At 37.3% G+C, this 26,492-nt stretch overlaps 1 protein-coding gene across 5 annotated transcripts in view; it reads left to right on the top strand.

Moving 5' to 3' along the window:
* The first annotated feature begins 631 nt into the window (after nucleotides 1-631).
* The window catches only part of sox14 (SRY-box transcription factor 14), a 126,576-nt gene continuing 100,715 nt past the window's right edge, over nucleotides 632-26,492 (top strand). For 4 of the 5 annotated variants that reach the window (XR_006096875.1, XR_006096873.1, XR_006096874.1 and 1 more), the window contains exons 1-2: nucleotides 636-672; nucleotides 20,910-21,019. The gene's annotated coding sequence lies outside the window, so the exon portion shown is untranslated. Of the gene's footprint in view, nucleotides 673-20,909; nucleotides 21,020-26,492 lie in introns of all 5 variants that reach the window. The other variant, XM_042415913.1, reaches the window with a different exon arrangement.

The raw sequence follows: 26,492 nt of genomic DNA, 5'->3' as shown, positions 1-26,492 counted from the left end.
CCTACTGTAACATGTCAACATGTTTTCTGTTAAAGCAGAATGAACATCCAAAAATATTCTGTGTTAATTGTTTTTGTTAAATAAAATTAACAATGAGTAAAATAAGAAACATGCAGTTAAGTGGTGCACATTATGGAAGAACAATGATTTGATTAAGTTTTTGGACATCTTTTTGTGAGAAAAAGTTTGACACTGGCTGGTGAATTGTCACAGCCCTCTGCTGGAATTTAAACGCACAATATGTAATTTCAGCTGCTAGGGGTCTCTAAATCAAAACAATAACAAAAGACGGAGTGTGATGACGGTGTGAAGTAGCAAGGGATCATGGGAGTTGTTGTCTTCGTTGTTAAATCATGGACGTATAAAGAGAACGAGCGAAAGTCACTAGTGCGCATGCTCTATGGGCCGCACAATGCGGAAGATCCGGGTATTTTCATACCAGGAAGTCGATTTTTTATTGCTTCATGCGCCACTGAGCAACTTTCATGGGAATGAACAGGACCCCGTCTCCGACGCTGTATCCAGTTCTCTTTATACATCCATGTGTTAAATAACCAGCTTCACCAGGATAGGATTACTCCAGTGTTAATCATTCGGGATGTTTTTTGCCGGGAGCCGAATTACCCGCAGAGGTCTCCTCCTCTCCAGAACAAATGGACCCGGAGATTACAGGTAAAAACACTGAATAAAGCTGTTTCACCTAAAAAATCAGTGTTTCTCCGACGATGTATGGCGACCACCGGACGTCCGGTACGGGTTGTTAGCCGAGCTGCTGCTAACACTTGTTCGCTTTATTTCTCTTATAACTTTAGATCCAGACGTTCGGCAGGTTTCTCCCAGGAGCCAAATTATCCGCAGAGGTCTCCTCCTCTCCAGAAACAAACGTACACGCAGATTGAAATCGTTAAAATACTAATTAAAGCTGTTTTACCTAAAAAATCAGTATTTCTCCGACGATGTTTGGTGACCACCGGACTTCCTGGAGGGGCTGTTAGCCGACCTGCTCCTAACGTTTCCCCAGTTTATTTCTCTGATAACTTAAGATTCAGACGTCCAACGACTAAAATCCTTCTTCCGGCTAACAGATATAGTTAAAAGCGACCTAAATTTATCATGAAAATGTGGCTTAAAACTGAATAAAAGTCAATTTATAACAGTTTCTGTGGAACAACCACAACGCCGATGTATTATCTTGTATGTGTGTAAGTTACTCTTTGGTAGACGCCACTGTAGCGGACAAACACAGCGCCGCTGTATGCATCTCGTGCGTGTTTACTCTTTGGAGGAGGTTTGACGCCATTGACATGCGACCAAATGAAACGGTCCATTACGTTGATTAAATTACAGATTTCTCTGGGTTTGAACATTGTTGGAAACATTTGGGATAATTTAAGTACACAGCTCAACAAAATATATAATATAGGTCTATTTTTTTTTAGACATTTTAATGTGGAATAATTACATATTTTACCTTTCATTTTTGGGGGGGGATAATCAGTGTCAGCATTACTCTGGATAATCCAAAGAACAATCGAATTGAAAACTGTTGACAGCGTGTTTTTTGTTGTTGTTGTTTTTTTTTTTGTAATTTGGGTGAAATGACCCTTTAAACGGGAGGTTTCAATTGCCTACTTTGACCATTCCTTAACAAATCCAATGAGATAAGATTAGGTAATGTTGGTTGTGACGTTTTGCTGAAACTGTAACTTTCTGCCGAATTATGTTTCTCTCTTAATGATACAATAGTTCCATATGAATGTAATTTGCAGGAGACACTATTACATTTATCTAAGTAATATTAGTGTGTGAAGGCCTCTAACTTTGCATACAGCTCACCAGAGTCTTAGCAATATTTTTTGTGACTCTGCCTATGAAGTTGTATTTATATGTTGTACAAAGGACAGATAAAATTGAGGATTTTCTGATGTTTTCTGCCTTATGGCAAACAGCCTGTGGCCCAGTGCAGGCCTGAGAACTGATGGTCTGGAATCCCAGCTGTAGGCAACAAGATGCAAAGAGATGTGGAAATTGACAGACATAAATAATGAGTAAGCCTGGGCAATCCCTTTTAGGCCCAGTGGAAATCACAGTATTGGTTGCAAGGAGTGCCAAGGCCTTGGCTTAGATGGTGCAGGTTGTGTGTCCTCTACGAAACAGATTGTTTGCTTTTTTTCCTGTCACTGCAATTGAGCTATTGCGAAGGAGAAAAAAAGAGTAGGAAAAAAGGTCAACTGGATGTGAAGATCCTATTATCAGCAATCTTCCTCTGGCTTCCATAAGCAGCTTGTTTCTAAGCTGCAACCTAGCCAAGCATGAAGAGAATATAATTTCAGCCAATCTCCTGGTAGCATGGGTGCACAGAAAGCCATTGTAAGGCCAGCAAAATAGTCACAATAGAGTCACTGGCCCTCCTGATAAAGATCTGCATAGGTAATGCCAGGGCAGCAATGAAGGCAATTTTTGCTTCCTCACATTGAACTCAACTCCCTGACTCTCACCACTGTCCCCTGATAAAGGAATAGATGGATAGCAGTTTTTGTTGTGTATGTAATTACGAGTGGCGCAGCACAGTGGAAACTCAAATAACTTCAATAATGAACTACTAGCTACTTCTTCACACTTTATCTGACAACCCTGACTTTTGTTTGCGTCTTAAAATCCCCAAACTCATTGTTTTTTATCTTTAAAAAGGTTGGCAGGAGATTATTATTTTTGTTTTAGCACAGTAAAGAGCTGATCAGGACTTTCCCATGTTTGAACATTGCAGTAGAGCTTCTTATCTGTAAAGGCTATATGTCTATGAGACCAACTCCTCAAAACTCATTAAACCATCAATAAACTTAAAGTAAACTAAAACTTAACAACTGTCACCACCTTGAAAACCATTCCCATTATACATAGTCGAGTCACCTGTTGTTAATCTAAAAATGCTGATCAGAGCAGCTTTAAGAATGATGTCAAAAATACACTAAAACAAGCAAATACTACATGTCACTTCGAAGTTTTATGACTGTGGGCACAAAAGACCTTATAAATCATTCTGGCTTTCTTGGCTGGCAGGTATTCATTAAACTTGTCTTTTGGGATGCTTCATAGATAAAACAGTCTTCAGTTTAATCATTTTTAGCTCATATTAGACAACAAAAAAGAGCATACTTCTGTCCCATGCTACAATAACAACGGTTTAATAGAGCTAAAAAGGTTGTATGACCTTCATTTTCTTTATTTTGTTTTGCCAATTGGCCTTTGTATAACTGTGATAATACAGTACACTCTGAGGTGTTGTGAGATAGAAAATAATGGAGTATTCATCTCCAACTCTTCCATTATCTGTCTATTGTCTCTTAGTCACCTTGTCGTGCATTATCACTTAACCTTTAAGCAGTGGTGGCACCTGGCAGCAGATAATGGTTTGGAGGATGCTGTCTTGAAGTGCCTCATTCATGTTCATAGTTCCCAGAAATAAATACAGTAGACAATTAAACTCTAAAGTAGTAAGGAGAAATCAAGTTTTGAAGGAGAAACAGTTACTTTAAAAGCAGACTTAAAACAAACTTTTTGCCCTTTGTCACATCTTCTTTTAAGTCAAATAAATACTTTTGTTTGCTTTTTTTTTATTCATTTCAAAGAAAAGGAAATTATCCCTACATTTGCAGTGGCTCCTAAAGACCAACAAGCATAATTGCTATTCTAAGAATGAAACTCACTCAAACATGGAAGAGCAGTAAACATTCAAATCTGTTGTGATGCACCTTATCTAAAGATATTTCCATTTTCAACCTTCTCAGCTTTTCTTTTAGTAACATCAACTTTTAAAATTACTAAAAGCATTAAAAGTGATTCCTGGCTGACAGCAACAGCAGGTTACCATAACATTTTAAAATTCATTGCTCATCCTTCAATATAGCCAAGATGACACCAATATATGGTGCATTAATATACCTTTGCGGTCAATCAAGGCCACAGTAAATTGCCACATTTTTTAACAGAGTTTGGTGTGACATTGTACTCAGACAAGAGAACGGTAGATATCCGTTCTTCTATGAGATAAGCAATGCTTCTTGTTTCACAGGATGAATTGAGTGCTGCAGATTCACTCCATCCAGTGAGGATGATCATACCTGGTCGAAGCTGGATAAAGAACCTCTGTGCAAATTGATCACGATTATAATTATATCGCCGCTCTCAAACAGCACTTTTTCACAGATTAGCTATGTAAAGAGGGCCGTAATTAAAATGTATCTGACGTTACCTTGGCTCAGTCACAAGCCAACAATAGAGAAAGATGGCCACAGAAAACTGATGTGTAATCACTGAATAATTTTCAAAGTCAAGGAGTAGCATAGAGAAACATGCTAGACATGCTAGATCTGGTCCAGCTAACATGCTGGATCAGATGTATTTCTGATGACCAAAATAAAAAGCAGGAGAATAAAGATCACTGTGTTTCCTGAAGTTTGTTGCAGTGGCCTTGTGAGTGTGTGACCAATGGCAGGTGGTCCACATGTTATACATACATTTAGTCCATAAGGGAAAAATTAATCCCATTTCCTCAAATAAAGATAGAGAGAAAAAAAGAAAATATTTCACATTTTTCCAGTAAAAAAAACAAAAACAAAAAGGGCTTAGATGTTTCTTCTCCTGACAAACCTAATACAACCTCAATAGCTAGTGTGTTTTAGAAGTTTGGCAGAAGCAACTGAATTAATGTATTATCACATGCAAGTCTGAGCAACTGTGAGATCGAACCTTAAGCTGAGACTCTATGGAAGCAAATAAGGGTCCCAGATGAGGTGTTAGAGCTCGCACCTGTGTAATTAAAAAGGATGAAAGTGCTGGACTCAATTAGAGATACAGTCCATTGTTTAAGGCACAATGTGGTAGTCTACCATGGCTACACTCAGGAAATAAAATAAGCATGGGCTCACCTTTTGAGCTCACATGGCATGCAAGCAAACCAGTCACTACGCAGAAAATATAATGTTAATCAACTTCCTGCTAATTTACTGGCTTACTTTTACCATCAAACTTACCTAAGCTAATAGCTAACGCTAACTTTATCTTAGTAAGCAAGTCAATATGAACCCGATACTATCTTCAAATTTACAATGAAGCTTCTGTAATCCCACAGGAGCTAAACTGTCTTAAATCCATAAAATTGTTAATACATAGTAGTAGCTAGCATTCATGTCTAACTATGTGTAATTACGGTATATGTCTTCAGTCTTGGTTTACCTTGAGCTTGAAAAGTTCCTTGCCAGCGTTGATGCTGCTACTTTGGTAACCCTAGTGGACATTTGCTAACATCCTAAAGCTACATTACTGTTCTAGCTGCGCCAATGGTATGAAATGGTACACACTTCCTGTATCCTAGGGGTACGCGGTCGCCTCTCATCCCATTCTCTAATCCTATTTAGACATGTCCCATGCTAACGGGCTAGCTTCACCTTTTCAGCTCCGCTGACAGCAACAGCAGGTTACCATAACATTTTAAAATTCATTGCTCATCCTTCAATATAGCCAAGATGACACCAATATATGGTGCATTAATATACCTTTGCGGTCAATCAAGGCCACAGTAAATTGCCACATTTTTTAACAGAGTTTGGTGTGACATTGTACTCAGACAAGAGAACGGTAGACATCCGTTCTTCCATGAAATAAGCAATGCTTCTTGTTTCACAGGATGAACTGAGTGCTGCAGATTCACTCCATCCAGTGAGGATGATCATACCTGGTCGAAGCTGGATAAAGAACCTCTGTGCAAATTGATCACGATTATAATTATATCACTACTCTCAAACAGCACTTTTTCACAGATTAGCTATGTAAAGAGGGCCGTAATTAGCTTCATCTTTTCAGCTCCGCATCTCAACCTGCTAGCACCCAGGCTACAACATCAGCCTCCGCTGAAATTTAGTTATTTAAAACAAGGTGCAAATTCACAATATAATCAACCTTGGTGTGTTTAATCTTTATTTAAATTGCATTATGTTGATTATATGGGGCAGGAAGCAGGCAGATACACGGCTGAGCTAATGTTAGCATTAGTGCCTGGATAGTTAGCATTTAGCAACCTCCCACAATGAGAGAAAAGGGGTAAAATGGAAGTTCATGATAACAAAATGATAAACAAAACACACAAACAACACAAACACAGAGCTGCATAGATTACTGTGGCATTCAGGTTTATTTTCACATGAATTAAATGAAGGTTGCCCTGACAGAGAAAAGAGATATCTGTTGCCAGATCTCACAAGAGTGTGTTGCAGACAGAGACAGACCTGATTTGTTTGTCTGAAAAATGCCATTTTAGTATCAGAATGTTCGGAAGATATGTAGTTTGTGAAAAATGTGTCCAATATTTACTTCAGTGAGTATGGTGCAAAAGTAATAATCTGTGCTCATGTTCACCTCTCCCATTGGAGTGAATAGACTCAGGACCTGCCTCTAGTCTCCTAAAGGGGCAGGTAGTGGTGAAACCATAGACTGTAAAAAAATATGGGTGAAACCCACTTGACACAGATACAGGAAATGACTCTTAGTGCGCTCGGAACTGTCTCTGGATGAGCGCAACGAAATCATCTACCCTCTGATTGGACAGATTGACTCTATGTTTGACCAATTGGATTCAGCTGTAAAAACTGGGTCAAAATTCATGCTTAACTTGTAGCTTGTAACTTCGGTGTTGCATACACAGGTAAGAAATGTGTGTGTGTCCATCTCTCAGACTTTGTGAAACCTCACTGTTGAAAATATTCCTGCACAAATTATATCTGTGTCCACAAAACTTTTTCACACATGCACAAAATATTTCTAGAGCTGCAAAACTTTATTACACATTCACAAACTTGAATTTATGAGAATTTTTCTTTTCTTTTTTTGCAGTTCACACATTCAGATACATGCATGCATTTTTTTCACATGCACACAAAAGGTGACATACAACTGCAGGCTGTGAAATTATTTGTGAACATCATTTCACAAGCTCAAAATATTAATGATCCTTATTTGCTTCCATAAGACTCCACCTGCACCTTGTGCTCTTCCAGCTCTTCCAGCTCTTTGCCCACTTGGCACCTCCACCTGACAAAGTAATTCATTGATCATGCTTGCATGCCATGTGAACACAAAGGATGAGGCCATGCTAACTTCATTTCCTGAGTGTAGCAGTGGTAGACTACCACATTGTGCCTTAAACAATGTACCGTATCTCATAATTGAGTCCAGCACTTTCATCCTTTTTAATTACACAGGTGCGAGCTCTAACACCTCACCTGGGACTCTGTGCTTCTGCCTTTGCTGTTGTCTTCATGTAGCTGCAAGGTTGCGCTTAACCAATAAAATAATGATAGTGGTCATTGTTAATATGTTTAATGGCTGAAAGCTCATCCGTATTTATCACACACTACACAGAAGCTGCTTTAGTCTTTATATAACACTATACTTATTCTGTGGCTACAAATTGTGAGCCATGAAAACCTTTCCATTTTAACGACAACCATTTTCCACTGCTTGTGTCACATTATGAGATACAAGCTATTTTTCAGTTTCTTACCTCTAAAGCTGTTATTATTATGTAAATTTAATGTTTAATGTAATTGTGGTCAGAGATAACTATTACAGGATGATAATAAATGCTAAAAAGTGATGAAACAGTGGCATAAGTAGAGTCATCAAGTCAGTGAACAGACTCATTAATGTCCATTAAACATTAAACATTAGCCACCATAAACTACAAGTCATACCAGACCAAGTATTGCTGAATTGAAATGACCAATATATTATGAATTCAGTTTTTCATTTGCAAGTGGAAGAGATGTTATTATTTAAAATGTTATAGTCTCACTTTAAGAGTGAGGGGCTAGTTAGTTGAAAAATATTGATGATTACCCCACTTAGACGGCACACGTTTCGTACTCGCTCTACTTTAAATTTGTGTAGTTTTATTGTTTTAGGTTAGTCAAGCTTTTTACGTGTATCATCTTTAAAACTGGTGAACAATTTATGAATGTTAACTCATATGATATCATGTGCCTATGTTTAACACAGAGTTTATTTTTATTTTCAGTCCAAAACTAACACTCAAAAATCTGCTGAAGTTATAGTTATAACCTGCAACCAGTGAGGAGCTAATTGTTGAGTTTATTACTAAAAAACATGCTGGATCACTTAATATGGAACTAATGTCATGAGCACCGCTTTACTGTGTTGTCTTGGTTCTTGTTGTGTTGCTGAATAAACATTAACAGGAAATAATGGGTTTAAGTTAATTCAAAATGTGAATGTTTATTGCTGTTTATCTGCATTCTGATGCAACTATTCAAAATGAAAAATCCTTTAATAGGGTTGTAACAGCAGATGATGAAATATGACAGATGGCACAATCACAAAGACTTGGAATTGGTTGGCTGTCAAGCACATTGACTTTCAGGGTTTTATTCCTCCTACTGTGTCTATCTCTGCTACCACTTTGTTACTGTCCAAATTGTTGCATGATATTGCATAGATCATTGAGTCAATGTGTGACAAAACAAAGCCTAGATCAAAAAAGAGAAAATACATTATCAAAGAGCAAGTCTGTTTTTTTTTTCTCTAGGCATTTATAACAGTTACAATCTCCAAGGGCTTCACATCGACCACATTATGAAAACAATAAATGAAAATTACACAATTTAACTTCAGTCTTACTGAAAACACTCATTCAAATAATGATGATTTTACTTTTTTAAGTGCTGTTAGCAAAAATGTCAACTGTCAAAGCTATTTTTGGGGGTCAATCACAAAAGGCACAGCAAATTAGCATTGACAGTAAAATGGTGAATGTGAAAGGATTCATTCAAACCAATTCATCTGTACCTTTTAATCATGAATAATTTATTCAATTTGTGACAGAGTTCAATGATATATTTTAGGCTGTGCTTTAATGGACAATTTTAGTGAGAGATGAACTCAACACTTTTGTGTTAGTTTTCACATTGGCATCTTCAAGTTACAGTTCAGTTAGAGGTCAATGATTGACAAAAGGCTTTCACCAAAGCCCATTGCCAACATGCTATTACATTTCTGTGTTGACTTTTGAAGCTAAGAAACTGTAAAGGGTACGTTTATTTTTTGTGTAATTATCAGACTTTTTCATTTATTCTTTAAAGTTTTAATTTAGCAGCCTAGTTTCGCAATGACTCTGGGCCTGATCAGAAAAGTAATCCTTGTCTGGGAGCACATGTGAGAAGTGGTTTTCAATTTCAAAGTCATCTGTGTTGAGTATCAAAACATGATTAGTGAGCTTGGAGAAAAGTTTGGGATTTTGGGGTGCTATAATGTGGTGCTACAACAGAACCAATGAATGCACATTGTACACTGAGTGTAAAGAGTTTGGCTGGTAATTTTCTATATGTTTCTTATTGTCAACAAATCTCATGTGCAGAGCCAAACCAACAATGAATCAATCCCACCTATAAGTATTGCATGTGTATCCAAAGTCTGATCATATCATATTCCTGCGTGCTGTAGATCTTTGTTTTTTTCCAAAAACTATTAAAAACATGTAAATAACATGTTCTTTCATCATGGAGAGTTTTGGGCACGGTAGTATGTTTAGAGACAGCTCCAAAGATGAATAACAGCGATCATGTTTTCAGTCTCTGAAGAGTAGTTCTGTGTAAGGCAGACACCACTGCGCATGTGTAGGAATGCGGTTCCGTTTACAGAGCTTTGATAGCTTGTTGTGCTAGATATCACAACCTCTTGACTTTGAACTAAAATTATTTGAGAAATGTGCAATGTGCGGGGGTTTTAGCTGCAGCGGCGCTGCATCGGCCTTGCAAGAAAGTCGATCCAGATTCAACTTTTGGAGAAAAGCGACCCGACGTCACGCAGCTGTGGCCAATCACGGCTGGCAATCAGACAGAACCCTGCCATGAGGGAGGACAGAGATGTTAATAGAAGGAAGGGAGGACATTTCTCTTTGTTTGATAACTTTCAAAGTTAGACTTTGCTGTTGGCTTCCTGACTCATTTTAAAAAAAGACGAAATAAAAAGAGAGAGAGAAAGAGTGCTGAGAGCAACAGCGAGTTAGCGAGAGAGTGAATGAAGAGAGGGAGCGGTGGTAGTGAGAAAATTGAATCAGATCAATAAAACGTTATTTTCTGATTGTTTCACAGAAATTATGTTCTAGAGCACAAACATGCCCACACCCTCGCACACCTCCGCTCAACCCTGCGGTGGTGTGCTGCACTTGATGATTTGGTCTGAATACGGCCTAGCAGGCTCCTGTCTCTTTAAGGCCCCCTTCCTGATGAGCCCACTCCGTTCTGATTGGCCAGCTTTCCGGAAGGTGCCGAGGGGCAGTATCAGAGATGTGTTAAGTTACTGCTGATGCAAACCCAACATTTCCTGCTTTACTGCTTCAAATTAAAAGATTTGAAATGACTAAATAACAGGAGACTTTTATTGTGACGAATTTACAGGAAATTAAACGTGTTCCTCACCAACTCAACTCGAGTCATGGCTCAGCATGACTACCCCCAAAACAATGGAAAAATGCTGTTATGTCAGCGGAGTGGAGCAGTGAACTTGCACTGTGCGTGGAGCAGATGACCATGTAAAGAAATCTGTCATGAGCCGGCGTCGGCTTGAGCTGAAAGTAGAAAAAAATGTTGGAAACCAAGTGTTCAGAGCAGTCTGAAACCGGTGTTTTTTGCTCACATTGATTACTTCTACATATGTTTACATCATTATTTGACACTTAAGCCATGTTTAATATCAACATCCAATATTGTAACATTATATATATATATGACTGAAAACAAGGAAAAGCATAATAGCTCCCCTTTAAGCATTTTCATATAACCACCAAATTACCAAAAAAATTATGGCAAAATGCAGCATCCACTTTAACAAATATTTGGAGCTATCAAATGTTGTTGCAGCAGTACTATAACAGTTATTGCCTCTGTCTCCGGATTAGCTGAATAGACACAGGTGCCACCTCTGAGGGTGCTGAAGGACCTAATGTTGTTGTTGCTCCACCTTGGATTCCAGATAGAATAGACAATGTCAGCCTGATCTGGATGAGATTACATGATGCTTGCGACACATGGCCATGTGCATGTTAGAGACTCAAGGAGGGTTGTTTCATCTAGGCAGGAATGCCAAACAGTGAACCGTTAAACAGCTTTGCACAAGTCCTCTTAGCAGCTATCTCATTTTGATGAGGAAAACAAAGCCTGAAATAGAGACAGGATTGTTGCCCTCTGCACTGGCAGAACACTCCTTCATGACCTGTGGCACACACAAACACACCCTCCGCCTCCTCTATACCCAACAAAATTCAGTAAAATGAAAAAATTTACAACCCCCCGCCTCCTTTTCTGACCCTCCCTCCGCCCCTACTAATTTTTGAACAGTCCCTTACACTTGCAAAAAAAAAAGGTTTGCCCACATTTGATGGTTTGAAGTTCAACGTTTTATCACACAATAAAACATATACTGCCATAGTGAGATTCATTTACATATCATTAAATAAGAAACCAATTTTGGTGATCTATAGTGTGCTGTATGTGCAGATTATCACTCTGTTAGCTTTTGAAGATAACTCACAGACAAAACACTGAGAGGTTGTTATGAAATTCCAACAGCAGGTATGGAGAAGATAAAATTCTTGAGATCTGTAAAGTATCACTTCCACCTGTTGTAAAATCCATCAGAGCTGTCTACAGTTAAAACGCTGTATTGTCTGATGCAAAGGTGGTTATAATAGAGGGCTGTGATTGTAGCCACAATACAGATTCCATCTGGTCTCTAATCTACCGCAAAAATCTTAACATTACAAGGAAGGTGAAGTTGCAGGGTGGGGAAGAATGTTGAGATACATTTTTTCAGTGATTGGCTGCTTTGAAAGGAATAAACATATTTATGTTTCACTGGAATATTTGATTGCAGTAAATGTTTTGTTTATTTAGGAAAATGTCTTACAGCCACAGTGGTAGACTGAGGTAGAGCTGAATATGTTGTTCTATCAGCATGCTACGTACCATAAGAGGCAAATGCATATTTATGTGTCATGATGTTTTTGTAGTTTCACAAGGACAAACCAAGGTGAATATTAAGACTAATTTCCTAATAGGCATAGTACTGTTGAATTAAAAGCTAATTATTTGAAATAAGCTTTATGATGTCAAGTCTTGACCCTTTCTGCAAACCATAATAAGAAAGGCAGTGTCTGGATGTTTTAGAATGATCTCTGAAGCACTCTATAACGATTTGTCCTTAACCACGCCAGACACAGAGGTGCTATCTCACTGCTTTTGTTTCCTTAGTTTTACTGTATTGCAGGGTTCACAGGAAGAGGTCACAGTTTTGTATCAGCATTGTGAGAGAGAAAAATATTTTTTCAGAGATAAACCATTTTCCCCCCTCAGTACGGAAAAATAGCCGTACGCTCACACATCTTGTGCAGCATGAGAAAAAAAACGCCACATTCTCTCACATTGGCCTGTCTGGGATAGAAGAATGCTGCTTTGCTTGAGGTAAGGAAAAGCAATGGCCGTTTAATTAACCTTTCCTGCCTCAATCTGCTCACAACAATTTTGCCTGTGACTCCCTTTAATAGTTTAATGACCTTGCTGTCAGTAAGACTGAGAAGGACTGAGTCAAAGTATGATTTAATTAAAAGAGTCCATATGTTTAAGACTGTACCTACGCAGATGCAGAAACATTGGGGTTCCTGGGAGTGACGGAGCTGACCTCGCTATTGAGTTTCAAAATGACAGCATGCAGCACAGTGTAAATAATTAGACGGGAAAAGCGAAAGAAAAGCGCCCTTTGAATAAGGCGGCTGTATGTTTGTCACAAGTGTTGTGTTTTTATAATCAATGTCCAGTAGTGCTGGCTTTATCCACAATATGGTGCTAGTGTCCCTTTCAGAAAAGACACGGCTTCTATATGCGAACCAATTGCATTAAAGAATAAATACCTTGTAGCCTTCACTCTATGAGGGATGGTTTCTTCTTTCTACATCACATACGAACACACTCCTGTGCTTGGTTAAGTCTCTTTTTTTCTCATTAGAAGCTTCTCTCATGTGGAGTAGAAACAGCCATTCTGGCACAGTCATTGATATAAAGGCTTAACATTGACACTAAAGGGAAGCAGTAAATTAGTCTGCTAAACTAACTCTTTTTCATTTACTACCACCAATTGTCTTTATAAAAAAGTTGTGCTGGAAATTATACAAGTTTCTCTCTACGCCATGTTTTAGACAATGATTTCAGCTTCCTAATCTTTTTTTCATTTTGTGGTTCAAATGAGACTCGGCTTCTCTATCCTTCACAGCAGACTCTGCCAGCTCAGAGAATGATGGAAGAGTGCCATGGTCACCTGTGACAGCTCAGCTGACTGTCATACACAGTACCGGTCCACTGATGAGAGTGAAATTACTTCATAATAGTAGGGGTGTTCCTGGGTTTATATAACGATATGATAATCCTCTTTTCACACAATGATGATAATGATCATTATTATGGCAGGGGAGTAGGGGGCGAGGAAACCGCTCGGAATGGAGACTTTGCTGCATAATCCGCCTGCCTTGAAAGGTTAAATACGGATTTGAATATTATGATCCCCCACTCTGAAAATGATAGTGCCGTATTTGAAGCAAATGTGCTCATTGTGCACTTTACCTTGCGGAGCAGCATGAGTGGCACACTCCACCAAAGAAGACATGCTTGCGGTGCTGTATTTGCACAATTGGTAGTAAAAAAAAAAAGCATTAAGAAGAATGACTGACTTGAGGAATCCACTGTTAGAGGAGTTGTTGTCATACTTAAGTTTAATTGGGGCTGTAGTAGCCTAAAGGTTAGCAAAGCAGGCTTTGGACCAGAATTGCTAGAGCAGGAAAATGTGGGTAGGGAAGTGAATGTGTAATGCTTTCTGCTGCCTTAATGTTGCCCTACAGTGCCATCATGTTTCCCTTAACCTCTCACTTAACCCCAGCCTTTCCAGTTGTAGATCTGTTGCAAACATGGGCAGCTTCCAAGTGCAAATGTATGTAATTGGGTTTGTAATGGGTACATATCCGGTTAAATATACTTCTCTGCCAGTGTGAAGCTGTGTGTAGCTGTACGAATGTGACTGAGAGCACAGATAAAAAATAGTACCTATACACTAACATCTAAAATGTATAATAATTGTGAAGAAAGATTTTAAGAAATATGTAGTCCAACGTTTACCTAATGATTTCTAATATCATTAACACACATACAAATCTTTTTCAGTGTATTTAATGTATTTATAGTTGTATCTGCATGTCTGACAATGTTTTGAGTATCAACAAGACTACAGCCATGCTAGCAGCTCTGTGAGGCTGTACATTGGGCAGGGTGGTGCTTTGAGCTAAAAGCTAACATACCCAGAATGACATATAAGTATAATACTCACAATGACTAAGTTAACATGCTGCTTTTCAGCAGGTATTTTTTACCATGTTGTTCATCTTACTTTAGTGTTAGCATGTCAACCCGGTGGCACGAGGTTAAAAGTTACAGGATCACAAACGTTATTAGGATTCATCCACTGGGTATCATGAATAGCCTATCTGTTCAAAACGTCATGGCAATTCATCTGATCGATTCAAGCTTATAGCTAGCCTATAAGCTTGAAAAGGGGGTTCTGAAAAGGTAGTAGCTGAGATTTCTAGTTAAAAATAACCACCTCTACAGCATAATCCACTCCGCCTCTGTCAGATATGCCTAAATACACAGTTTATGTTTGTTGCTACCATAGTAAGCTGTGGTTAGCTATCACTCACAACTGCTTGCTTAAACTTGTTGTGGTTCAACCTCTGAAAACCTTATCCTTGTTTACCAAGAAAGCCCGAGATCTGACGCACAACACCAAAATGCAGCAGAGAGGCGAGATTTTAGAGAGTAATTTAACACTAGACTGAAAGCAGGGTTTCACTGTGCTCTGGTTGAAAGTTTGAAAGAACCACACCCAACAGTGATGTCACGGTGTACATCTTGGGGTACACTGTGACATCACTGCGGCACAGTGAGAAGTTAAACCACCGTAGATCAGTAAAAATGAGATTTTAAGCACATATTAAGTAGCTCTTTAAGAACATTAAGAAAGTGTGCAGTAATAGTTTATTGATGTTTAAATGCTACACATAATGTCTTTAAATTGTAGCTGAAAAGTTGCCATTGTCTTATATGTGATTCTTTCTTTTTTTCTAATAGAAATAATTACATATATTCCTTATTTTAATGTTTTTTTATAGCATTATATTTCATAAAATAATCATTAACTCACAATGTTATAACTTCACACATGCTATCTTGCGAAAAGAATTTTTTTTTTTTGTCAGAATTTAGCTGTAACTCATTTATTTGGCCTCCTGGAGTTTTGCATCCAGCTGCTACTATTCCAATTTTTTCTGTTGACTGTAAATGAATCCTTGTTCCATATTGTAGGATGTACATGGGATTATAGCATTGTTTAACAGCCTCCCTCACATAATCTCTCTGTTCAAACATACACTATCATAATCAGTGAATGGAGGAAATGGGACTTGTAAAATAAGATTTTACCCTCAAGAATTTCATAATTACGTAGAGACCGTGAACCTGAAGCAACTTCATAACGTAATGTGACATGATTTGTTAGGTGCTGAAAATAAGAAGTAGTAACATAAAAAAATGCACAACAGAAACAATACAATGACTTAAGAATGAATAATAGTGAACAGATAGTTTTAATCACGTGCCAGGCAGAACTATCATCAATAAAATAAAAATCATGCTGATGGAGAAACTGTTAGGAAAGTCTGTAAATGTAAGTGTTGATTGTTGTGTAAGTGTTGATGACCACTAAAGTTCCACAGTGGTCAACTTCTGCTGCAAGAACTTCATGACTTTTGTCATCTGAAAAACTTGTTGGACATTCACACATTTTCTGAGTTCCTCTAGTCACTCAGTTCAAGAGGAATTGAATGAACCTCAGGTGACCTACTTTTACATGTGAAGGCAATGTTTTTGCTGCATCCGTTCCATCAAAAACATTACACACCTATTACATTATGTGCTTCTTCTTAACAATTTGGAGAATGATCTTTTTAAATGACTTCATGAAAAAAACAATTGGCCCCTTTCTATCGCTGTAACCAAGAAACAAGAAAAATAGTCTTGCTACATTAGAAATTGCCACATTGTGATGATAGTGAACCATTCAAAGGGAAAGGTTAGACGCCACTTCAATATAAAGGGTGAAAATTTATGGACTGCTTAGTAGCTGCATAACAATAAGAGCAAAATTGAGCACAGCTGGCTTCTACATGGAAGATAAACAATGTGTTTCAAGCTTAGCGCTCTTCCTCAGGCAGCATCCTGTGGTGCCCCTGATAGTGATCCTGACATTCAGCCTCTGCAATGTAAACACCTACCTGCTGGTGGTGAATATCAGACCTTAAATTTACCATCTCAGTGTGGTGGATGGACTGCACACTCTGGTCTGTTAAAGAAAAAGCCCAACATACAATGTCAAGCGTGCGTGTAGTGTCTCTAAACAAGATCTTCATGGATCTAGAACTGCTTTGTCCTTACATCTAAACACTAAACTCAGATACCAGTATCTGAAGGACACCATGTGACAGGTACCAACATTTGCTGCAGTTGACCAGCACACTTCATTATCTGAATCACATCTAGAATAGATGATTTACCGTAGCCACTGGTTAGGGATTACACAGGGAACAAGCAACGTCTTAAATGGAGGCTAACAAAAACAACTCTCAATTGATGTACCGTATGTTTTGGGAAACACTGAATTAAACTGATTATGTGTCCCCCACATGTCCCACATGAGACCTGATACTGGAGACCTTAACCAGTGTTATGCACTGTTAAACATGGTCCTCTTTAGTCAAGTTAAAACATAGGAACAGTCTTGTGCTGAGACAGTAATTACTACAAAAATTCTTAAAAATTATAGTAAATGGAAAAAAAATAAGAATTGAATTGTTCAAATAAATATCATGTCATTTATTGATATGGTTTTTGTTTTTTTGTTTATGATTGATGTGGACCTGTTTCAGATGAAATTTCACTAGAATTAGGTTAATTTCCCAAAGCATACAGGATGTGGTACCAACTATTACTTGAGTGGTAGCAATATGTTGGAAATAATGCGTTAATTGCCTGTGTATGACCTGTAAATAGTAATAGTGGTGTGGGTTAAGCTATTTAATTATTACAGTAATTTCTGGAATAACTGTATTCTACATAGAATATACAAATTACAGGAAATTATACTGTTATTACCAAGATATTACTTAACTATAACAACATATCTTGGTAATAACAAGATAATAGGGAGGTAATAGGAGAATATCTTGGCAATTTTGTGTTTCATAATGGGGCACAAAGTAAGGTGGATGTATATAAAGATGGAAAATATTAGTAATAACATGGTGGTGTAGCAATAGGTTAATGTGCTCCCAATAACCAGGTTCTAGCTGGTAAATATTTTCTCGATAATAATTAGGTAATAGTGTTAAATCTTTACAATTGTAGACTAATAATGGAAGTAATATGAAAGTTGAATCTGATCAAAACAACAGTATGGTAAAAATATGGTAATATGGTAACCATGGCTGTGTATGAAATCACTCCCTCCACTCATTCACTACTCCCTATACAGCAGACACTCAATAGTGAGCAGTAAATTTCGGACACTTACTAGTCATCGTTTTGCATCATCACTGTAAGCTGTACAGTCCCACAACTGTAATTTATAAAATGTGGCACATTGTGGGATTGTTAGCAGAAACTTTTTGGTTCCATTGTGGGTTTTTTTTGTTTTTTTTGAGGGCTCTAGATACACTCAGAATTCAGAAACTCAAATAAAATGGAAGACAGTAAATATAGTGCACTATATAGAAAATAGGGAGTGACATTGCCCGTATGTTGTTATATGAGAAACATGTTTATACAATATATTCTGGAATTTCATATGTAATTTTTAGTCTTGAAAACAATCACAGCTTTTCCCTGCTAAAGTCTCAGGCAGATTCAGAATATTTAATTGCATACAAACTATATTTAATATACTGGCTTTTGTCTTTTGTCCCATTGCCATGCAATGCTATATGTTTTTTTCTGATTATAGCTCAATAGTAATAAAAAACTATATTCTTTTTGGGGTTATATGCAAATTCACAACTTGATATTTGACTTATATTATATCATCTGATGACTAGAGCATTATTTAAGGCAAATAACAACAGAACAGGAGGGATATTCTGCCTGCAGAGCCCTGGCCACAGTGTGCATGTTTGTATGATGCATACATATGTGCTCCTGTCACCCTGCTGTGCATACAGCAATGTGAAGCTAGTATGTGCAATACAGTGAGAGTGAGTGCAGTAGTGGTTGTGTAGTTTGTGCCAAATTTCAAACATGATTTACATTCTCAATGTAATGTATTAAAACGTTGACAGGGCAAAAGGGATTCACAAGATGCTGCATTAGAAACTCAATTTCTGTGATGAATTGCCTGAAGCCACTGAATTACAAACTGCTCCCTACCACCTTCCCCCGACTCACCCCCTCCCATGGCTCAGAAGTTTTTTTGTGCGTGTCAAAATCTTCTTAAACCTCTCTCTTAATCTGATCTGCTGAATGTGAGAGGGTGAAAGGATTTTCAGACTAAAAAGCATTCATTTTTCGTCTTGTTGTGCATTGCCTTTTCCAAGTGCTGGGTCAGTAATATTCAAAACTTGCTGCTTTGCTCTTCAGTCTCCTGAGCACCACTCCGGTTGTCTCTGGCTTATGGATGTCCTTTCCACACCCGCTCTTTCGTCATTATGTGTGACTGGTGAAAAGCTGCCACCATACTAAACTAAGTGTAAGCATTATTAACTAAGTAGTAGAGATTGATAGTGACAAATATGTATATAAGGTGCTAACACTGGCTAATGTACAGTATGTACCATTCATACACAGTGTGACTTTACTGGACTGCATACAATGAGATGATAAATAAAACTCCTAGCCTTTGGTATTCAGTCAGTTATATGGCACAAAGAAGAGATGTGCAAATTAGAGAATATGAAATGATGATTTAGGAAGATAACATGCAGCATTTTTTTTTTTTTACCTTATAACAGTTAGAAGTAGGTTTCCTGTAAGGTATCATGCTAGTAGTTCTTTCATTTATTTCCAGAAACCTAAATGGGAAAGTCATACAACTGTATCTCTTTGCAGGAGTTTTTGAGGCAGTATTGAAGCAGTACAGGCAGTCTTTTTTTATTTTTTAGGAAAGTCAACAACGTGCAACTGAAGACTTTTTTTTGGTATATTATCAAGCTAAACCAAATTCAAACCCTGCTCCTCATGCAGTCTTCTATGTGCCACTGCTCTAACAATATCCTAATTAACTGTCACACAGAAATTGTGGTTTATGAACCCTTAAAGGTGCAGTGTGTAGGATTTGGTGGCATTTAGTGCCCCCCCCCCCCACGGGTGAAGGAGAACCGACGGTGGCTGCTTAAAATGTGAAAGGCCCTTTCTGGTTTGTCTGTTCTGAGCTATTGTAGAAACCTGGCCGGCTCCCTATGTAGATATAAAGGTCTCATTCTAAGGTAATGAAAACATGATTCTTATTTTCAGGTGATTATACACAAATTAAAGAATATTTATATTATATTCCATTTCTGCTAAGTCCGTTCTGCTAGTTTCCACTAAATTCTACACACTGGTCCTTCAAATTTAGAGCAGTTAGACCTCATTATTGATGCAACAAGTATTCACATTAAAGTTATACTCTACTTGAAAGTTGGCAGTAGTAAGTTTCTAGTTTCTTCTGCAGAGAGTTGTGGTTGTGGCCAGGTTGAATTTAGTCAGTTACAATGGAACAGCCAAATTTACAATGGAAGTTAAATCTTTCAAAACATCAATAAAAAACCTCACAAATCACCCGTACAATGTAATCAGTACACTGAATACCTTGCTTTTGCTTGTGCTGTCATGCTCAGATGACGATCACAATGTTGACAGAAACTGTGTATTTAGCTGTATTTTCTTGAAAATATGACTAAACATAGTGAGCCTTTGTTAAGGACAGTTGAAGTGGAGAGTAGTGGATTATACACTGTAGTGTAGGTTTGAGAAGTTACAATGCTTAGACATCATCATAACTGTCTGAATTCAAGCCTGAGTCTGAATGCCTCAATCTGCTGTTCTTGGTCAATGAGGAAAATACAAGCTTTTCAAAGCTTTTTAAAGCACAAGACCGGCCCAAGAATCAACACTCTTCCAGAAGCATTTTCTGCCTGAAATCAGAACGTGGATGAATAACAAAATCAATATTCAACTGCACAATAACATGTCAAATGGATAAGTCAGTCATAAGTCAGTCCAGTGGGTTGTTGTACAATGCAGAAAATGAAACTTCATGACCATTGATTTAGCTTGAAGAAAGAATAATCCAGCAATAATAGTCATAGATGAAAGCATGAAAAAATACATAAGTGGCAGGGCGTATTTAAAAACTACAGATGTTGACTTAAGATGAATTAAAAATACATTTAAGTAAGTTTTTGTGTTAAAATGCCGAGTACAATTTGTCATATTTACCTGACAACGACCTTTTGCAGCTGTATAAATTATGACTCATAACTGTCAGGAACAAAAGTGGAAGACATTGTTGAAGTCAATGTTATTCTTTGCCTTGTAACCGTGGCGATTTTATCGTTTCCTAAGTCTAAACATGTTGTGTTCATACCTAAACCTTACCAAACCTTTACCACAGCTGTGGTTAGATCAGAAAATGTTGTTGCGCTACTGACAAATGATTGTCATTCCGCTATAGGTGGCGGCGTCACATCAGAAAACACTCATCTTTCATTTCAGAAGTCATGTACATTGGAGGATTTGAAAGAAGAGCATTGGTCACTGGTTCAAACATTCAAAATGACCCACAGATGGTGATATCTTCCTGACAAGACACCTCTTGCGATCAGGTGAATTATGGCTGTTTTGATTGGTTGTCAAGCTGAAGTTTGTTATTGGTACAGTAGTGAGAGATAAAGGAACAAGCATTTGGTTTTCCATTAAGTGAAACTGTGCTAGTGTTTGTCTGGTGATGTGACAGAAATTCACACAATATATAGAGGCCTTTACGTTTCCTAATTATTACATTTCCTGCTTAGCTTTATTACTTTTTGCCCCCCAAAACAGGCCAATCATAGTTCAAAGTTCAAAGCAGGCAGAGTGACAAAGTGTCTGATGTGTCCTGTGCAGATCAGTCTTCAGTGCAGACGGTTACACCTTATGGTCATGTAGGGTGCCCACCCAGAAAAAACGAAATGTCTTCCTTCTGGATTTATTTTGGCGTTGAGCCTGGTGTGTCAGAAATGGGATAATAAAAATATAAACAGTGAATGGAAAGCTAGAAGATAAACACAATAAATAACTGGAGGAGGAAAGTACTTTTTCACATGAGCGTCTGATTCATTGTTTCTTTGGGTTCATGTTTTATATGGATGATCGTGCCGGCCCGCGTGATTGTGCCTCTCCTCATTGTTCTTGTTGATTTACAGCACCAGTACAATGGTGTAATATGAGTTTGGCTTTGCTGCTTGAGAAGAGGTTTTGAGTAATGCAAGCAGGGCCTTTTGTTTGTGAGCTTGATTGCGAGGAGTGGGGAAGCCTTGGAGCTGTCATCCCAATAAAGAAAGCTCCTCTGTACAGCGTTAACACCAACATCCAATCAAAAGAGGGGGAAAAACAGATTTAGTTCGCTGCTGTTTGCTTTTCACAGAGAAAGGCCATGCATTAATGGAAATCCAAATATTCCAGCATTACCAGAGGATGATAATGTAAATTCAAGTTAATATTGGTACAATGTGTGTGTGTGACAGTTTGCCATAATGCGCTCTTCCTGGATTAGTCATTCATTAAACAGGTTTGCCATGCAAAGCCACTGTCAGATTTTTGTCAAGGAGGACAGAAAAGGAGAGAAAACAGTGCCAGCAGAAGCTCTTACAATTAAAAATCTGCCGCCTGATTATGGTGACCAGTTTAATCTGGAGCATGTGAGTTCCTCTGTAGATCTGGAGCAAAAATTCTTTGCAATAATAGACCAGAAAGACAGGCAAAACAAAAGATTGTATTAAAGCGCTCTGTTTGGTTTAAAAGGAGCTGGGAAGCATTGTCAGGAAAATTATGTTGTTTCACATTAGATGGTTTAGAATAACAACATCTATTTATACCTCTTTTCTATTCCTTCTATGTGGAGTCTTTTTATTTTGCAGGGCTCTATAATATGAGAGTGTCTGTTGATATGAGAAAAGGATCTAATGCCTTTGTGTTTAGTGTGCAGAGATCTTCAAGAGATTAAGAGCTTTTGTATATGCATTTATTGTGTTAAAATATTGAACAGTGTGTAAACTTTTAACATTCTATATGCTGCTAACATTCACCAGAGTGTTTCTTCTTTTAAACCACAGGGTCACCATTTCCTAGTAAAAATATTATGATATAAAATTTAGGTATGCGGCTTCCTTAAACTCTAATTTTAAGACAATAACATAAAATCTGGATGAAGATCAGTTATATTAACATGCAATAAAAATAAGATAGATAATAAGATAGAACATGAAGAATAATTGATATCCATTCTGTCCTATATATCTTAGAAGTTGTTGGTAGAAATAACATGAAAAGGTTCATGCACATCTTGTCCCAAATGCACACAAAAAATATTTTTAAACTTCTCCTTATGTTATAATGATTTAATTCATCCACCAAACATGATAAATGATAAATACTTTAAAATCTATTAAACAAAATACAAAAAATATAACCCCTATTTACAAAGACACAGTAGGTTCAGTTTGCACTCTCTGTCTACTCAGCTCCCTCTAGAGTCAGCAATGCTGGTCTTCCCAAAAACCTTAATTTTTACACAAAGCCTGGTCAGTGTAATCTTCAAACTACCCGAAAACACTTGACACACCATGAACCATTTAAATCAACTCTTTCCCCCCTAAACCAGATTACAAGTCTGATTTCAGGCTCTTAATCTGACTACTGTACACACAGCAGCATGACAGTCACACACATACACACACATACACACACATACACACACACGCACACACACACAGCAATACAAACTGAAGGAAAATAAAGATCAGCACAGCTGCCACAGACTATTATGACACAAAATGTAGTTTTGGCTTATGTCAGTGATAACAAATGATACAGACACAAGCAAATTTAAATGATCAAAATACTCTCTTTAATGTAACTTGACTTGACAAGAGCTCGAAGAATGAAGAATTCTCTGTGATACCATGACTGTGTGTTGTGGCTGTAGTTTTTTTAGTCGTTGTAAAAGATATTTTGAATTGCATGAAAACATACAGTAGTCAACAAATTTCTCTTGTCCAAGAAAACATTAGCTATAGTTCAGCATTACTTGCAAGCCTGGCTACTAAGTATATTCACTGAAGTACTGTACTTAAGTACAATTTTGAGGTAATGGTACTTTCATTTTATGCTAATTCATACTTGTACTTCACTACGATTCAGAGGAAAATATTGTACTTTTTACTCATCTATATTTATCTGCAGCTATAGTTAAAAGTAACTTTGTAGATTCAACTTATACATATAAAACACAAGATCAGATTTTAAATAACAGCCAAAAAGCATATGATGAGCTAATAAAATACAATTTATTGTGAGAGAATAAACCAGTGCTTCCCAAACTTTTTGGATTGTGACCCCTCACAAAATCACTGTCTACTTGGGGCACGTTTCATATGTGTGAGCTGTTAGCAGATCCACCAAAGAGTGATTTCCCCTCTAAAGTTCTCGCATTGTACCATTTAAATGTTTGAGGCTCTGAAAGCTCAACAAATTTGTTGAATTTAGCGTTAGATTGAAAATCACTGCATTAATCAGCCTTACAGTATTTAAAGTACTTCCGACCAGCACCACCTTGACCAGCTGCTTTGGTACAATGGTGCTTACAGTACACACTGATGCACCAGTATAAACAGTCTAATAATGTACTTTTACTCTTGATACATACACAAGTACATTTTGCTCATAAAACTTACTTAAGTAAGTAAGTACTTAAGTTAAAAATATAAATGTTTTACTTGTATTTTCACATTTGTACACTGTGATACTACAACTTTTACTTAAGTAAAGGATCTGCACACTTACTGCGGACACTAAATTACAGCATTTCTATTTTCTTTTTTGCATTTCTTTCTGAAATTGAATGGCTATTTTTATAAAATAATTTTTTAAAATGTAAGACACAAGTTAAAACTAATCTGAGCTACAAATACATGAACTGAATTTAGTTTCCTTTTTCTGTAAATAGTGACAATTATTATCAATTAACATGAGTTTATGATTTGTATTTTGTAGCCATGAAGAAAACCAAAGCATACTGCAGGGTACGTCATATTATTATAGTGCCTGGCCCCAAAACACCACTTTACATAATTCTTGTTCATATCTGATTCATGCATTTTTTTTCCTGCAGTCCCATTTGTTCAAGGATTTTCTGTAGGGTACAGCTAGTGCTTCAGTCATTGTGAAAGAAATAACGAGATACAATGTACCTGTTTGGATAAAAAACGGCAGATAGTAACGTAAGTTTGTTTGACTGCTTTTGTCATCATCGCCTCCAGGACACACAAGCATCATAAATACTCCATACATCCTCTCATACAATTCTGGCTTTGGGTGTGTGCTGTTTGTCACTCTTTGGAATTGATAAAAAAGATTGGTCTCTGGAGAATGTGTTGTTACTGTCATAAAGGGAAGGCCATGTCCACATTATTATTTTTCTCATTGCGGGCAGCAGTATGTGGCTTTTCAGAGCACTTTAATCTGCTCTCCAGCTGGACACGTGGGACTTGGCCTTGCCCCCTCGTCACCCCCAGCAGACTATATCAGATGGGGCCTCTGCCGCCACACTGGAACGATACAATCAGCATTCAGAACAATCCCCAACATAATAGGAGTTTTTCAACTGGTTGTTACGGCCCAAAAGTGGGTTGAAGGACCGTTCTGACACACAGATGTGACTGTTTAAAAGCATAGATAAATATAATATAAAAATCCTTCTCGATTTTTATATCCTCAATATAAACCAGAATGTAAATCTAATTTATTCGCAATTTTGTGAACTTATGTCACACATGCATGTTTCGAAGGTAAAGTTATTTTCATTTGAGTCTTCTGACCTCTTAGTTATAGGAATACATTTCCTTTTCTAAACATTTCGGCTGTGGGAAACATCCTTGGCCCTAAAGGGATCATGTTTTTGGAACTTCATGAATATCACGTCACTGTTCCAACTTTCTTTCTTATAACTATTGTGGTTCATCTGACCAAACTGTAGGTGATATAGCAGAACATGTTCCTGTAGTTTATTATTCTTGATATGTTTTTGAGTGTGTTTTTGAAGCAGTTTTGTTCCTCTTATTAAACACCCCGTCTGTGTTATTCGACTACCCTAAATGCCTCAAACACCTTATATTATTATGAGTTTTCCTATTTATGTTTTATGAGGTTTTTTTTTTTGTAATTGTAATAAACTTCTTAAATAGTTGATCGAGGGCTTTTGTGTGCCGACATGTGTGCCAACATTTCATAATTAATCAATCAGTCTTTTTAAATGTAATTAAATTTATCAAAAATTAATCTTCAACACTTTAAATAAACAAGATTTTTTTTTGGTCTTTCTTTTTTTTTGTTTTAAAGGAAATTTTCCAAAATATGTGTTGTTCCAGCTTCTCACATGTGAGGATTTGTGGCTTTAGTTTTGTTCTGTTGGTCAGACAAAACAAGCACTTTGAAGAAGTCACCAAGCTGGGATGAGCATTTTTCACATTAAAAAAAAAACATTTTATAGACTAAAATATTAAACAATTCATTAAAAATGACAGATGAATAAGTAATGAAAATAATAATTAACCCATACCGTATTGCATTTACTATTTAGAATGAACCTGATCTGAGAGATGTACAAAAACGTGTGAAAACTATAAAAACAATTTTCAGGGGAGAAGGAACAACAAAGTTATAAAAATCTTGTTGTTATATCATTAAACTGGTGAAAAACGCTTCAAATTTAACTGAGTGATTGTTTTCCTTTCATACTGACTGACACTTACTGTTATTCCTATTTGAGCACCGTTTTGTTATTAATCAGTCAGGTCATGTGGTGAGTGCTGTCACTGCTGAAATAGCTTTAATATGGACTACCCCTCTGGGACAAACTTGGTCATTAACTCTAATGCCATTTTCTGCTACAGAAACCTTCCACCCTCCCTTTTCACCCCCTTCATTGATTCCAAAATCAAGAGGCAAACGACTCCCAAGACATTTAAGCACACTCAATTCCCCTTCTTGGAAACTAAAGGGGCTGGATCAAGTCTTTTGTCTGAACTCTGACCTGCTATT

The sequence above is a fragment of the Thunnus maccoyii genome, chromosome 7 (genome assembly GCF_910596095.1).
Source record: "Thunnus maccoyii chromosome 7, fThuMac1.1, whole genome shotgun sequence".
NCBI lineage: Eukaryota > Metazoa > Chordata > Actinopteri > Scombriformes > Scombridae > Thunnus > Thunnus maccoyii.
This window is presented reverse-complemented; position numbering and strand designations above follow the sequence as displayed.